The sequence below is a fragment of the Phalangium opilio genome, unplaced genomic scaffold (assembly GCF_054372755.1).
Source record: "Phalangium opilio isolate 3A_F unplaced genomic scaffold, DU_Popi_V2 ptg000329l_1, whole genome shotgun sequence".
Lineage (NCBI taxonomy): Eukaryota > Metazoa > Arthropoda > Arachnida > Opiliones > Phalangiidae > Phalangium > Phalangium opilio.
This window is the reverse complement of record NW_028324226.1, coordinates 9,043,391-9,058,619: the sequence shown is the minus strand read 5'-3', so window position 1 is coordinate 9,058,619 and position 15,229 is coordinate 9,043,391. Positions and strand designations below refer to the sequence as shown.

At 36.5% G+C, this 15,229-nt stretch overlaps 1 protein-coding gene across 3 annotated transcripts in view; it reads right to left on the bottom strand.

Moving 5' to 3' along the window:
• The window catches only part of LOC149610712 (transcription factor GATA-5-like), a 76,304-nt gene that overhangs the window by 50,175 nt on the left and 10,900 nt on the right, over positions 1-15,229 (bottom strand). The window lies entirely within an intron of this gene.

Here is a 15,229-nt window from a genome sequence, read left to right as displayed (position 1 = left end):
TCGTTAAAAGCTTTTCTAAATTTTATTTCAAAAAGGAAAAAGATAAAATTATTTAAATAAGTTATCTAGAATAATTGAGGTAAATATCCTTAATTGAGTCGTAAATTAAACTCTTATCTAACAAACCTTTCGCCTTATCCACTTATTAGAACAAATAATATAATTTTGTCTCCGCCGTCTTGATATCTGTGGCAGCTTAATTAAAACGCTATACCTGTTTGTCGACACCATTCTGAACCACTTTCGTTAGTACATATTTTTCGCAGCGGTGTATACTTCCGTCGTTCACCAAGTTTGTTTGCCACAAACTATATTGGTTTGGACAATGAATTTCTGGTATAACCGAATCTGACATGACCAACGCATTGTATAGCTAAATGAGAATAAGAATCAATGTAACTAAGATAGAAGAAATGCCTCCATAAAAACGTGCTATCAGTCTGTAATCTTTCATTGACATACGTCAAGAAGAAGAAGAAAAAAAAGCAAATTAAATATTTTTGTTACAAAGCGAAGGAATGGGGTATTTGATACTCGTCAGAGGTCCACGTGTGTTATTTTACAGTGAGTGGAAAAGGAATTTGATACATTTTCTTAATAGTCTTCGGTCTTTTGCAGCTATCAGTACACGTTTCGTAGTTTATTATTTTCAACATTTTTCCCCTTAAAGGGAAAATGAAATGCCCAATAACATCAAAAGTCCTTAACAAAACTTACTAAAACGCGAACAATTAATTTGATTAAGTATCAAAATTTTTTAAGTTCAGGCGCTAAGCCTAACGCACATTTTTGATAAACAACTAACTCGTTGAGAAACAAAAACCGCGCGCTGTCACCTGAAAATATCACGTGGTTTTCCTGTCGCTAATTAGTTAGAGTTCCCCATGGTGCTTGATAAATCAAACAAAAGGGATTTGGTAACTTTAAAATTTATATAATTTTAACTGAATATTTTTTGTATAATTTGTCAGTTATTTTGATGTAGTTCTATGAATATAAACCGATTTCAAATTAGTTATCTGACCATTTCATTTTCCTTTTCAAAACATAATAGTGTCGCACTGAACACCGGCTTATTTAGTTAAGACCTGGACTGGACAAAAGTAAGCAGAATCTCGGAATCGATGTCGTAGTTTCGAGGATTTACAGTGGTGAATCGACCAACTAAATCTAATCCTTTAAACGTGTCATTATTGGTAAAATATAGATTTCACGGATTTCTCTTCATATGTATGTACTTTCTACAACAGGTAGTATTAGAAAGGCGGGATGTGAATGAAAATTTGTCACAACCTCATGGAGTTATAGAACCTTTATCGAACTGTGTACTTACAATATGTAATGGGTTTTAATTAAATTAATTAAGAATATGTATGTTTAAAATTTTGATGTGACTTGAGCCTCTTGTTTTGATCGAGAGAGTAGCGAACTCGAAAAAGTGTCAATTTTCCGGAGTTTTTCACGTGTCCGAGAGAATTTATCGCGGCCAATATATTTTTATATAAAACTACCCAATGTATTTGCCGCAGGGCGTATTAAATTCTGGTGGCATGCGCTCGCGTAGATCGTGGTTGACAATATTCCCAAATCTCCGACATCCACCAATCCCACCACCAACCACCACCACGCACTTTTGGTCATTGCACCCGCCGCGGACTACCTTTTCAGAAAAAGAACACTTTTTCGGGTTCAAATTGAAAAATGAAACGTGCCGAAAATCTAGCTTCGTTCAATTATAACGGCTCCCGCTAGTCTTACTTAAAAACGTTAAAATCGTATATCCATGTGCCTCTAGGCTTCGTACTAGCATTCAGTTATCTACTTGAAAGAAGAGTTTCTTATCACGGGAGGATGAAATTTATTGGGATCTTGAATTAGAATGATGCATTTGGGAAGTTTCATCAGCATATAGCCGAAAACTCAACCTCGGGTGCTAATTTAAATGTTTGCGGTCAATTGCGGTAATTCTGTCAAACCCTCAAACATCATATATTAAAACGTATAAATACATTTCTCTATAATCCAGAAAACTGGCGAATGCCAAAATGTTTCGTCGCGGAAATCTCAACTTCACATAATTTAACATGCATTTGTACATTTATAGACTTTGGCATCAGAGTTCTGCTTACCAAGATGTTGCTGTCCAACTGCAATCGTAGGTAAAAGTAAACTGACTTTTTGGATTTGGAAGAGTCCCCCTTCTCTCGACCATTTATTTCGTAGGCCTTCGTCCACTTTAACATTTATTTACTCATGCCTAAATTTTTATAGTGAATCGCACCTCAATTTACCATGCATCTATACTTGTACACTTAACATAATGTTTGTGCATGGATAGATTTAATTTTTGAAGTAGGAATGGAGAACGGTTAGTATTTACTTCAGTCCGACTCATAGCCCAGTATGTAGCCCCTCCCTCAAACACGTAACGAAAAGTTTAAATTATCTTATTGGCTTACTTAAACTACGTTTTGATGACGTTGCTGACGGGGACGGTGAAAAATATGTAATTCCTTTTTACCTCTGTCGCTATGACCCGCCTCTTCTTTCATACCCCCTCCGTCCCGTGAAAGGGGGTCCGGGACTTTGACGCGCGCCCAAATTAAACTGTTCTCCATTCCTATTTCTAAAATTAAATCTACCTCTGGCTTGTGCCAGTATTCTGTTGACATTAAAAAAAAATTCATATTTATGAAATATGAAAAATTGCTGATGACTATTACGTTTGAACGTAATTATCCTTTTTAATGTAAATGTAATTTCACTGTCCCTTTAGTAATTACAATTAAAAGTCTTCGAGACATAGCGAGGTTCGATTAGATTGTTTTCAATTAATGAATACAATTACTGTTCAAACAATGTTTCCAATAAGTGCAATGTGAAGTTTAGCAGTTCAGATTTGGAGATTATTAGGATAGAACTGTGCTTGCTAGCTAGAAGGGACCCTTAATTTAAGAAAAAGCTGAGACAAAGGGGAGGAATAATCTGTTGCCCATTTAGTAAAAAATATTGTAGGGAGAAACCAACCAAACTGCGGAGATACGTGCTAAACTCTCCCCGCACGTTTTTCAATTGATTTATAGCCGCGTGTTACTGTCCCAAACTGTGACATGGTAGAAACGTTTCAAAACCATACATATATTGCTAGATGGTAGGGGAATGGAATTGAGAGGGAAACTCGATCTACGCCACTGCCAGCTAGTGCTAATAAATTAAATGACGGCTTTATTTGAACTCCGTGAACCTTTGGTGGTTTATATAAACTTTTCTGACTGGATGTAAAAAGATTACCTGGGATCTGTCTACTTATCCAAGTTTTATAGTGCCTTTTCATTGCCTCACCCGTACCATCAAATATTTCCCAAAAAAAGGGTGCCTCATTGAACTCTGCTCGGTTAATTGGCGATTGGTACCTGCTTGGGTATCCCACACGTATTAAAGTCTGAGTTTTATACTTACTAGTAACGCAGTCTACTTAAGGAAAGGGTGGTTGTTGGAATGAGATCAACCATGTTGAGTTGAACTTCGTTGTTTACTTAAGTGTTTATTTGGGCTGGGGCGTGAAATAACGTAGCACTAAAAAGGTGTGGGTTCTCCGCAAATAAGAAAACTAGCTGTTGCCTGCGTATATTTAGAACTTCTATCCAATGTTATTAGAAATGTTTAAATTTTAGTGCATGGTGTTTTTTTTGGTCCATTATGTTCAAGTATATACAACCATTTGGTGAACAACCACTTATCAATCAGCCAAGAGGCACTTTTTCTTCAGATTTGATTAGCAAACATTGAGATTAAAATTGCAAATTGGTTTAAAAGTGAAGTGTAGCCTAAACTACTCAGTGAAATTAGTTGTCGAGGTTATGTCAGCAGGTGAAATTTGTTGTCGAGGTTATGTCAGTAGGTGAAATTAGTTGTCGAGGTTATATCAGTAGTAAAATTAGTTGTCGAGGTTATCTCAGTTGGTGAAATTAGTTGTCAAGGTTATGTCAGTTGGTGAAATTAGTTGTCGAGGTTATGCCAATAGGTGAAATTAGTTGTCGAGGTTATGTCAGTAGGTGAAATTAGTCGCGGTTATGGCAATTGGTCAAATTGTTCCATTTCAGCATTTGGTCGCTTATTGTTGTGAAGTGCCCATTGCATATAATGTTTTACAACAATTGATATTTCTAATTAAAAACTTCTTTTCATCAAAATAAAATATGTTACTCAGGTATAGTGTACTTTTTTTCATTAGTGAAGGAACTTTTGGAATCGGATCAGTATTTCCAGAGAAACCCCCTACACACAAGCAAACAAACAATTTTAGCTCTTTAAAATATTAACATAGATATCGAAAATAATGTTACTAGATTTTTAACGACAATTAATTTTTCTACATAAAAAAATATTGCTTTAGAACCCTTATAGCATCGGTTCCTAACACACGTGTTCATTTATTAAAGAGAGAATAAAATGACCAGAAAACCATTTTGTAATCCATTTAGAATGATAAAACAACAATAATATCATTAACCGAACTTACCAAAAATCTTCACTTAACGTTATATAAAGTTTTAAAAGTCAGTTCCAATTAAACCTTATACTTTGATAAAAGAAGCGCGTACTTTTTATAAAAACCATCATACCAACTACCGACCATTATAATAAATGAAATGATCGTGTGGTGTTTCATACACTAATTAGTTAATAGTTCCCTATGGCGGTTTATAAACCGAAAAAGAGTGTTAGGCTAGCATATAATTTAGGTTTTGCTAATGATTTTGAGGTTGTTATCTAAAGCGATTAAAAATGAGTATCTAACCATTTCATTTTCCCTTTAAATGGAAGCCTGGAAGGACTATTTTAATTTCTGCAATTCCAGCTTCTGTTACGCGTTATATTTGATTATCCCTCATCTTTAGGGTCATTACCAAGCCTTATGTTTTACTTAAATCAGAAGTGAGATGAGACTAGAAGTACTGAGCTAACCAAATTCTTCACTCGGCGAAAGTGAATATTCTTGATAACACACCAACGGTTGGCCCTCTAGTGGTGGTTTCAGAATTTCCCCTCCAAAACGTGAGATGCTCGCGGTGGTAGTAGGTCGAACTAGATTCAAGCACCCGCGTCCGTGTTTCGCCGCTTTAGGTTGAGGGGAAGGGGGTTAGAAATTTTTTTTAACTCGACCAATTTTTTCTCTCTAGCGTAGGCGCGATTGAAGCGGCGTAAAATCCTCAAATTTGTTCACTAATGCCAGGATCTATTACCAATGCTAGAGCCCTTCACTTCTAGTCTCATCTCACTTCTGCTTAAACTTACGTCAAATAAAACATGGTTTCTTCGTTTTCAAACTAAACTTAATCAGCTCTTTTTTTAAACCGCGACACGCGTGGCTCCAAAGAAATCGTAATTTTTAAGTCTTGCTACGAATATAATTCCAATTTTACATGCGTCATTTGTTGATGGTACGTGTGATTCGAGATTAGACACGCCCTTTTAAGTCCCATTACGGGTTATTGTACCGTTTGAAGAACCATCCCTTTAAATTAAAGCATTACCCGCATGCTAGCTATATCTATCGCATGCTTGGAGTCAATCTAGATTTTTAATCGAAAATCTTGCCGATGGCTTGTGTAGAAAAGAGACTCATCTTTTTTTGGCCTAGGTCCCTTTTAGTAGTAATTAATAATTTCTGTAAACTATTTTTTTTCCGAGGTGAAGTGGATTTGTACGTTTAGTTATTAGATATTACGTGGTTGCATTTACTAAAACGATTCGAGTAGTTTCACCCCAATGTGCAGTGTGTAAGTATCCACGATCACCCTTATCTTGAGTAAGGGATTGCTTAGAAATCGGGTGGGTCTATCTTTCGTAACATTGAACAGTTATTTTAATATACGGTTCTTCCTGGAATATACTTAATACTTTAATTACATTTTTGATTATTTGGCTGTGGTTTCAACCTATTAGGGGTCGAACACTTGAAAAGAGTCTGACGCAAAAATTTTAACGCCGGATCTAACGAAACGGTATTAGTGAATTGAAAACCGAGTGTCGAGACGAACAATATGGCGACAATATCGTTTTTACAAAAACCTTTCAACCTAAATGAAAGCCGTGTATGAGGGAGTCTAGCAAATTTAATATCGTTAATGGAGTCTCTTCTTTCCGAAAGTTTACATCCCTCTGACGGAAATGCTCTATTGTTTATCTTCAGTTCGGAAAAATCGCATTGAACGGCTTTCAGTTAGCCCATCCCATCATAACTTGGCCTCAACGGGTGCTCGATTTTCAGTTTTACCTTTAAATAACCAAATCCTATTGTTTTAAGCGAATCTAACGAGTCAGGTTGCCTCTAAAAGCCTAAACTGTTTAAAAATATCTCAATGCACACAAATAATTAAAATAATGCTTAAAGTTTATAAGCATGCTTCAAAATCTGTGTAAGAAACAGTAATTGTAAACTTTATAAAAAATTATAAAAGATACGTCATTGCTAATGTCCTACCCCTCTACCGCCATATATTTGGCTTAATAGAAATACTGGGATTTTTCGGGGATTTCGAATCCCTTGCATGCAGGCACGAATATTGTAGCCAATTTCCGGAGGGTTCCCCCAAGGTTAGAGAACTAATAAATTTTTAAAAAGCCATTGATGTTATATAAGGTAAGACAAAGTATATAACGTTTTTCGGAAGGATTAATATTTTTTTCTGCCGGTAGTAAACGTGTAAGATTTATAAAATAAATTCTTTTCTGCCCTTTTTTTGCCTTAGCATACGATACTTAATTTTCCTAAAATCCCCGCAGTCTTGGAATTTTCGCAAATTTTGAACTTTTTTCAAGTGAATGATATTCATTATATTCCGTCGCCCAACCCTGTGCTATGATTTTAATGACTTTTGGTTCCGTATTTGAATGGATTATCTTAGTGCTCACTTTAATTTGTCTACATTCTAAGATTTGCAGCTTTCTTCATTGTAATTAAACGGATAGTACAGATTAATGAAATTTAGTGCACATTTAAAGGGCCGTCGATACTCTGAAAATTGACAATTGAGGAACTTCCCATTGAAACGTCTAGGTACTACATAGGCAGATCTACTTTGAAAATAGAAAATGGGTAAAAATATTCCCCTTCCCGATTAAAATCCTCAATTCTTCTCCATTTACTGCTTGCTGGGCACAAACAGAATCAACTGTCGGGAAACGGCGAGAAGGGTTCTTGTCAAACTGAAAACCGTGCATCGAACTAACAATGGGCGACCGTGCTTCAAACTTTTTAGGGGTTCTTGTCAAACTGAAAGCCGTTCAAAGCGGTTCTTGTCAAACTGAAGATAAACAATGGACAGTTTCTTAAATTTTGTTTCCCCGACTTTTTGCATCTCCCATTTAAGAGACTGTCCATTGTTTATCTTCAGTTTGACAAGAACCGCTTTGCACGGCTTTCAGTTTGACAAGAACCCCTAAAAAGTTTGAAGCACGGTCGCCCATTGTTAGTTCGATGCACGGTTTTCAGTTTGACAAGAACCCTTCTCGCCGTTTCCCGGCCTTTAAATCATTCTAATCGGATAAGTAAGTAAATTTTTAAAATTGAATAAAGTCAATAAAATAAGTCTAAATGTAAATTGAGTTAAAAGGCCCAAATTCTTTAGTTATTATTGGATATAACTTCTAAAACTTAAAAGCCTATTCTCAACTCCAAACTAGAAAATGAGCGCGTCACTCTAAAAAATCCTTCAGCTTTTAGTTATGCTTCTTGGACTTGGGGCCGAACTTTTAAAGACATCTATCTACTTCACAAATCAAGATTTTGATATTTATAACCTTTTGGACTTCAAATCGTGTGATTGAAAATGCGGCTTAAGAACTTCCAGCAAGGATATATAGTATAATTTTCTATTGACGGAAATTACGACGGATCTGCCCGTCGTAATTTCGGTATTTACGTCGGGTCAACATGCCGTTTACCTAATTTTCTGCCTAAGTATGCGAAAAAGCGAAATTTCTTTCCCTGGTATTTTTACCTTTAAAGAACTATGCGAACAACTGCCGATTCTTTTCTCCACTTTTTCCGCCGTGATTTAACGTCAAGCGAAAACCGTGCTTAGTAAACCTGGTGTAAAATTAATCCGAGGGTCAAATATCTTCACGCAACGATATAAGACGTTTTATTTCGTAAAACTCCTATAGAATACTTCTTACAACGCGCTTATTTGCCGGCTTAATTATGAACCAATATAAATTTTTATTGTTGTTTAATGAGAATAGAGGATGGACAGACTTGGAGCCTCCCATGAAAAAAAAAATGGTTTGGGATCGGTTTACCAAGGTTGATAGCGTTTTATTGTTAAGTCGTAGCCGACCGTATGTCGCCGACCTTTCTCTACAGTTTAGGTCGACTTTTTTCACTGACAATTAAAGGACGTGACGCTTTCGTAATGTAATTCGAATCACGTACGCATTCTACTACTCAAGCTCCCTAACCTAAAAACTCGTAAACATTCCTTTTTTACTTTCTTCTCATACTTCATTTCAAAAATATTTTTATTGCTTTCATTTCTCAAAAAGTATAAGGTTTAAAAATGTGTTTTTCTTTAATCTTAAAGTTTTTGAACATGATTTTGTAATTAAGTTTGCCGTGAGAAATATTTTTCGGAGGAAACGCCGAGCACTTTCCTGGTGCAGAAACGATCTGTAACAAGAATCCATGAGTTTTTGCTGTCCGCAATTGTCTATTAAAAGGTTAAAGGACAAGATCAGCTCATTCTTTTACTTCTATTGCCATCGTTCGTCAGAAGCTTCATATTTAACCAACGGGTTTTTCTAGTTACTCAAAGCTATAGGTCCGCAAACCCCTAGCCACTAAACCAATAAAGATCGTTCTTTTCCACACCGGTAACATTTTATCTTTATGATTGACTCCTAAAAGCATCCTTTTATTTAATTTGAAAGTTGTAAACGATTCCTAGTAAAACCGAGCAAGACAGGAAATCGAGCAATAGGAACCAAGACTCCATGGAGACCTGGAAGCAAGACCGGATACCGAGCAACGGGAAGCAAGACTCCATGGAGACCGAGCAACGGGAAGCAAGACAACATGGAGACCGAGCAACGGGAAGCAAGACTCCATGGAGACCGAGCAACTGGAAGCAAGACCGGATACCAAGCAACGGGAAACAAGATTGAAAACCGAGCAACGGGAAGCAAGACTGGAAACCAAGGAACTGGAAGCAATACAGGAAATCGACCAGCTTGAAGCAAGACTTGCAACGTTCTTTCAGTGAACCTCTTATATGGTCCTCGCAGGTTACCGACTTAGTCTATGCGTTGGCAAAAGCGTATCTAATATGTAATACTTAATTCTTATTTATATAACTTAACGTTAAAAAGGGTACCAAGGTCTTAAAACATTTAAATAACATTTAATGATAATTAAAACACTTGATACTTAAAATAATAAAATACAATTAAAGGCATGCACAGTTCCGGTGATAAATACTTAAAACTACCTTCTCAGATCTGTTAGGATTTCTTATTATGATTCTTATTATGAAATTATAGTTACGTAACTTTGATTATTAGTTAAACTATTAATTATTAATTAAGGTGGCCAACCTCTAATTTCTTAAAGTACTAATTGTTTACTTTTGGTCACTAATTGTCTTTTCATACTGGTTCTCCACTTAGCTAATACGCGTGGCTAATTATAGACGTCTGATTGGCTTACGTTACCTTAATACCGAAGTATTCTTATTAGTAACTCCCGATACGTTTTCACGCTGTATTACTGGAGGTATGGTAAGGTAGTGGACTTTTCTTATTTCATTCCTTTGTTTGGCTGTCTCCATCGGCAAGGGCTGGACGGCCTCCTGATGTAGCTGATTCCGCTGTTTAATTATTTCGGCTAATGATGACGTCGCGGCTCCATGCCATGGCAGCATACAGTTCGTTAGAGTCTTACTCTGGTTACTCTTTTCTTATTTTATTTAAGTGCGCGAGTTACACAGTTCATTTAGTAAACGGTCTTATCCATCGCGCACTCTTGCTATTTCTTATTTGTCCTACGAGAGGATCTTAAAAGTCTCACTGCTCATCTTGAGCGCTTGCACCAGAATCTACTTTCTTTTTCTGAACGCGTGCAGAGGAAACCTCGTGTGACCCTTTAGTGGACAGGTCGCGGTTTCTCTCTGCTTAGGCTTAATTCTATACATGGGTTATTTTTACACCTGCATTTGTCAATAACTTGTTTTCTAAGACCTTGGTTTCAATGGGTTATTTTCAAAAGGGCTTAAATTTAGATACGCTTTGATACGCCTTGACAAGTTTCAATAACCTTTACAACCAACTCGAAAGTATCCAGGTCAAAGTTCTTACAGCCCTCCCCTTTTCCATTGCAAAAGTGGAGGAACACAAATATACGTTACAGACTCCATAGAGACCGAGCAACGGGAAGCAAGACTGGAGTTCGAGCAACAGGAAGCGCAAGAGTGGAAACCGAGGAACGGCAAGCAAGACAAGAAATCGAGCAACGGGAAGCAAGACTAGAGTTCGAGCAACGGGAAGCAAGACTGGAAACCGAGCAAATGTAAGCAAGACTCCAAACCGAGCAAATGGAAGCAAGACTCGATAATACTAGAGCTATAGTACCAATATAAACCGATATCGTGTCAACCAAGAACGGATTCATGCTGATAAAAACATAGGGCAATAGCTTTATCCTCTGGTACCATTCTTGCATACTTGGTTGAGAAGATTCGTCTGCTAATATTAATGTCACGTGTCTAAAAGCACACGTTTCTATAATCTATATAGTTGCTGCAGAACGTCATAGATGGCGGAATGAAGTGACGCGAACCTACACCAAGTATGCTAGGACGGGGACAGAATATTTCGTGCCCCATGTTCTTATGAGCATGAATCCGTTCTTGTGTCAACTGAGTTATGTGGCTACGACACTGTATGGAACGCCGTTTCGGCCAAAATTATGTACTTGCCAGGTTGTTATATAGTACGAGGCAAGTTGTTATATAGTACGAGGCAAGTTGTTATATAACACTAGGAAAGTTGTTATATAGTATACGGAAAAGGCAAGTTGTTGTATAGTACGAGGCAAGTTGTTGTATAGTACGAGGCAAGTTGTTGTAGAGTACGAGGCAAGTTGTTGTATAGTACGAGGCAAGTTGTTGTATAGTACGAGGCAAGTTGTTGTATAGTACGAGGCAAGTTGTTGTATAGTACGAGGCAAGGTGTTATATAGTACGAGGCAAGTTGTTATATAGTACGAGGCAAGTTGTTATATAGTACGAGGCAAGTTGTTATATAGTACGAGGCAAGTATTTATATAGTACGAGGCAAAATGTTATATAGTACGAGGCAAGTTGTTATATAGTACGAGGTAAGTTGTTATATACGTGGACTTAGATTTATTTTTTCGAAAAATTGGGTGAGGTGACGACAGTAATGGCATCACTATATATATGAAAATAGCTACGGTAAGGAAAGAAATGTCATTTCCCTCGTGAGCTTGGAGGGGGCAAAAAACGAGCGAAGCCGGTTTTAGGGGGACGAGAAGCAGCAGTATATATGGGTGAAATTTCAGGGGTATTGTAGCAATGTAACTCATTTACACTCAAGTAAAGCAGTCTCTTCGTTATTTATATTTGCAATTAAGTAGCTTCTTATAATACAACAGTGACCTTCTAATCGTCTATGATAAAGTTCCAAAGCATTTAAATCTAGATTGTATCGGCACCTTAGAAGAGACTCATAAAATCCATAAAGCTCACTCAAATATTCCAAAACACCATTACAGTGACGAACGTGAAATAATGGTATTAAGACTATTAACAGAAAAGTCAAAATGGCACTCGCATTAATTTTTCAATAGATACAGTATGAATAAATGTATCGTCGAGGCTGTTATTATCACAAAAACATTTAACAAACAATTCCATAAACCATTGGGCCTTTGAAGTTATAGGGAAAAATGAAAATAAGTAGTTAAATTCACCACCCTCCATCTGCATACCCCCTGACTCCATACATCCTTGGTTTTCCCTAACTTTAAAAAGAGAGACCATCTAGTCAACAGAGCTAGGTATGCTCGAATTTTAGACTGCCAACTATAGAGTGCTGTCAGTTTTGACTTAAGAACCAATGTTAAACGTCACCACAGTCTGCCTTTAGCAAAGGGAGGCCATGCTTGTTTCCGTTTTTTAGCCACATCGTATGATGAACATCTACGATGTGAGTCTTAGTTTGACCTGGCCTGTTGGTGGTGGTGGTGGTGGCGGCGTCGTGAAAGGGAACTACCTTAGACAGTATAAAATTTTTCGATCGTCATTGAGGGGAGAGTGAATGGGAGAGAATTGTGGTGAGGTGATTTTTTTCGTTCGTGTATTTTAAAAGGAAGGGAATTATAACAGTAAGTTTAAGAATTGGATTTATTTGTACTAGTAAAGTAAAACATTGAGAATTGTGTTTTACGTTTGCTCGATATTTATTTAAAGCTAGAGAGAGAGAGAGGATTATGGTATTGCCTTAATTTAAATGGACGGTTTAATACTCCCTTTAAAATTCCTGTCACCCGTCGACAATAAGGGTTTCACGCTTTTATCCCACCAAGATCCCACTCCCCTATTGCAAAATTCAAAGAAATCGAGGGGAATTTTTAAGAAGCAAAAGGAAGTATATACCGACGTTATATTTAGAATAGTTTTAAGGCGGTGTTTATTATTGGAAGTTACGTCTATTTCTCCAAAAATCGAGAAGAGTTTTAAAAGAAGGTACTAGCTTTGGGCCTCAGATATTACAATTATAACGTAAGTAAAGGATTAAGGGTTATAATTTTTTGTTAGGGCATCGAGGGGCTATTCACTCTGATCTTCAGTACTTATTTTAATGGGTGTTTTCTGGTATATCGTTTTACCACTGTTAAAGGATGCGCATCGTGGGGGTACTCACTCACGTTTTCCGTTCGTGTCACACTATTATAATTATAACAGAAGTAAAAAAATTTCAGTAATAATTTTACAATAGTTAAAGGTAGCGCATCGAGGGGCTATTCACTCAAATTTTTTCGGTACGCCTGTTAATTACGGTACGATGTGGCTACTATTACGAGCCCTTGGGCCGCCTTGTTCTTTATGGGAACATAGTGGGTGACGTCAAACCGGGGCTTCTGACAGCACTCTATAGGCGTTGGACCTCTTTACAAACGGTATAGACTTTACCACTCCATATAAAACTAAGTTCAATAGAAAACCACCCAATGGGGGGGCGGTACAATACCCCTGAAATTTCACCAATATATACTCCTGCTTCTCGTCCCCCTAAAACCGGCTTCGCTCGTTTTTTGCCCCCTCCAAGCTCACGAGGGAAATGACATTTCTTTCCTTACCGTAGCTATTTTCATATATATAGTGATGCCATTACTGTCGTCACCTCTCCCAATTTTTCGAAAAAATAAATCTAAGTCCACGTATATAACAACTTGCCTCGTACTATATAACAACTTGCCTCGTACTATACAACAACTTGCCTCGTACTATATAGCAACTTGCCTCGTACTATATAGCAACTTGCCTCGTACTATATAACAACTTGCCTCGTACTATATAACAACTTGCCTCGTACTATATAACAACTTGCCTCGTACTATATAACAACTTGCCTCGTTCTATACAACAACTTGCCTCGTACTATACAACAACTTGCCCGGTTCTATACAACAACTTGCCTCGTACTATACAACAACTTGCCTCGTACTATATAACAACTTGCCTCGTACTATATAACAACCTGGCAAGTACATAATTTTGGCCGAAACGGCGTTCCATAACACTGTATTACATATAAAACAATCGAAACGAAGGGCGAAATTTTGGTTTAAGCATATTCATGTTCATAGCCTATGCATTCACTTAATCTTTCAAAATAATTAAACTGCCGCAATGTCATATTTCTTGTAGAAAACACAAGAAAATGGGGCGGTGATCTCTTTAATGCTGTATAAATTATTTTATTTTTTGTTTAAGAAAAGCAGCTTTTCCAGAAAGTTTAATTGAAATTCCTCGAAACTAAAGTCGTACATTTAGTAAATTACCATGTCGTATGGCGACTTTTGTTTTTGCTGATACAAGTATATATTAACGTTACATTCCACCAAAGCTATGATTATTCATCTCGCTATAACTTTTATATTTTGCAACACTTTTTTGCACTCCTTACCTATCCATATTTTTTTTTAATAAAAATCAGCAAAAGTGTTCCAATACTACGCTAAATAAAGGTAAGTTCCGTGTTTAAATCAGTTAATGGCAAAAGTATCATTTCTTTTACAGGAAGAACACTTGCAGTGCAAGTGTTAGAAGTAGATAGACAGATAGGGTTGTGCCTTTCTTGTAATACCTCTCCAGTGGGACTTGTTTGTTTCGTTTCTTATTAACTTGTTTCACTTTTTTTCTTAAACAAAATTAAATTTTCCTTATATGAACAAATTTTAAAGTATATATTTATTCCAAGAACTTGAGGTTTTTCTTCATGCAGGCTTGTGGTATTGTTTGTTTTCCATCGAAAATAAGGCGAGGGTCAGCCATTTATAAATCTCTGTACCAATATAAGAGGGCAAACAATTTTTAAATAGTATTCATACGACACAGTAATTAGAAATTGAGAAAGCTTTTTAACAAATCTGGTAGGGGTAGAGTATTTTAAGCACGTAATGGGGAAAATTTTCTTAGTATTTAAAAGGTGATTTATTTAGTTGTGGAATTGAAATTCTGTAAATCTGGTATTTTCGCTACTGAATTTTGCGAAGTAAAAAAAAAAAAAAATACCCTGTAGCAGAATACGGGACCTCTCACCTTCATATCCATAAAATAACCTGTTTCGAGACTGTATACAAGGTATTTTATGCTACCGTAACTTACTCCATGTATTTAAATTAAATTAATTTAATTATTTAAAGAAATGCATTTGCGGTAGGCTTGTTCAAATTATTTTAACAGCAAATTCACAAAAATGCAAATTTTGAGGCGAACAAAGCCGTTATAACAGGTAACTTATAATTGTCCAGAGACCAAAATAGCCTTAATTGAAAGGTTCAGATAACATAACATATACCTTAAAAGAACGGACATTTTGTAAGTATAAAAGGAAAAATATTAGAAAAATAATATATCTTTTATTACTAAATAAACAGCATTTAATTAGTCTTTAAAACGTGGACTACTGTGCCGCCATTGCT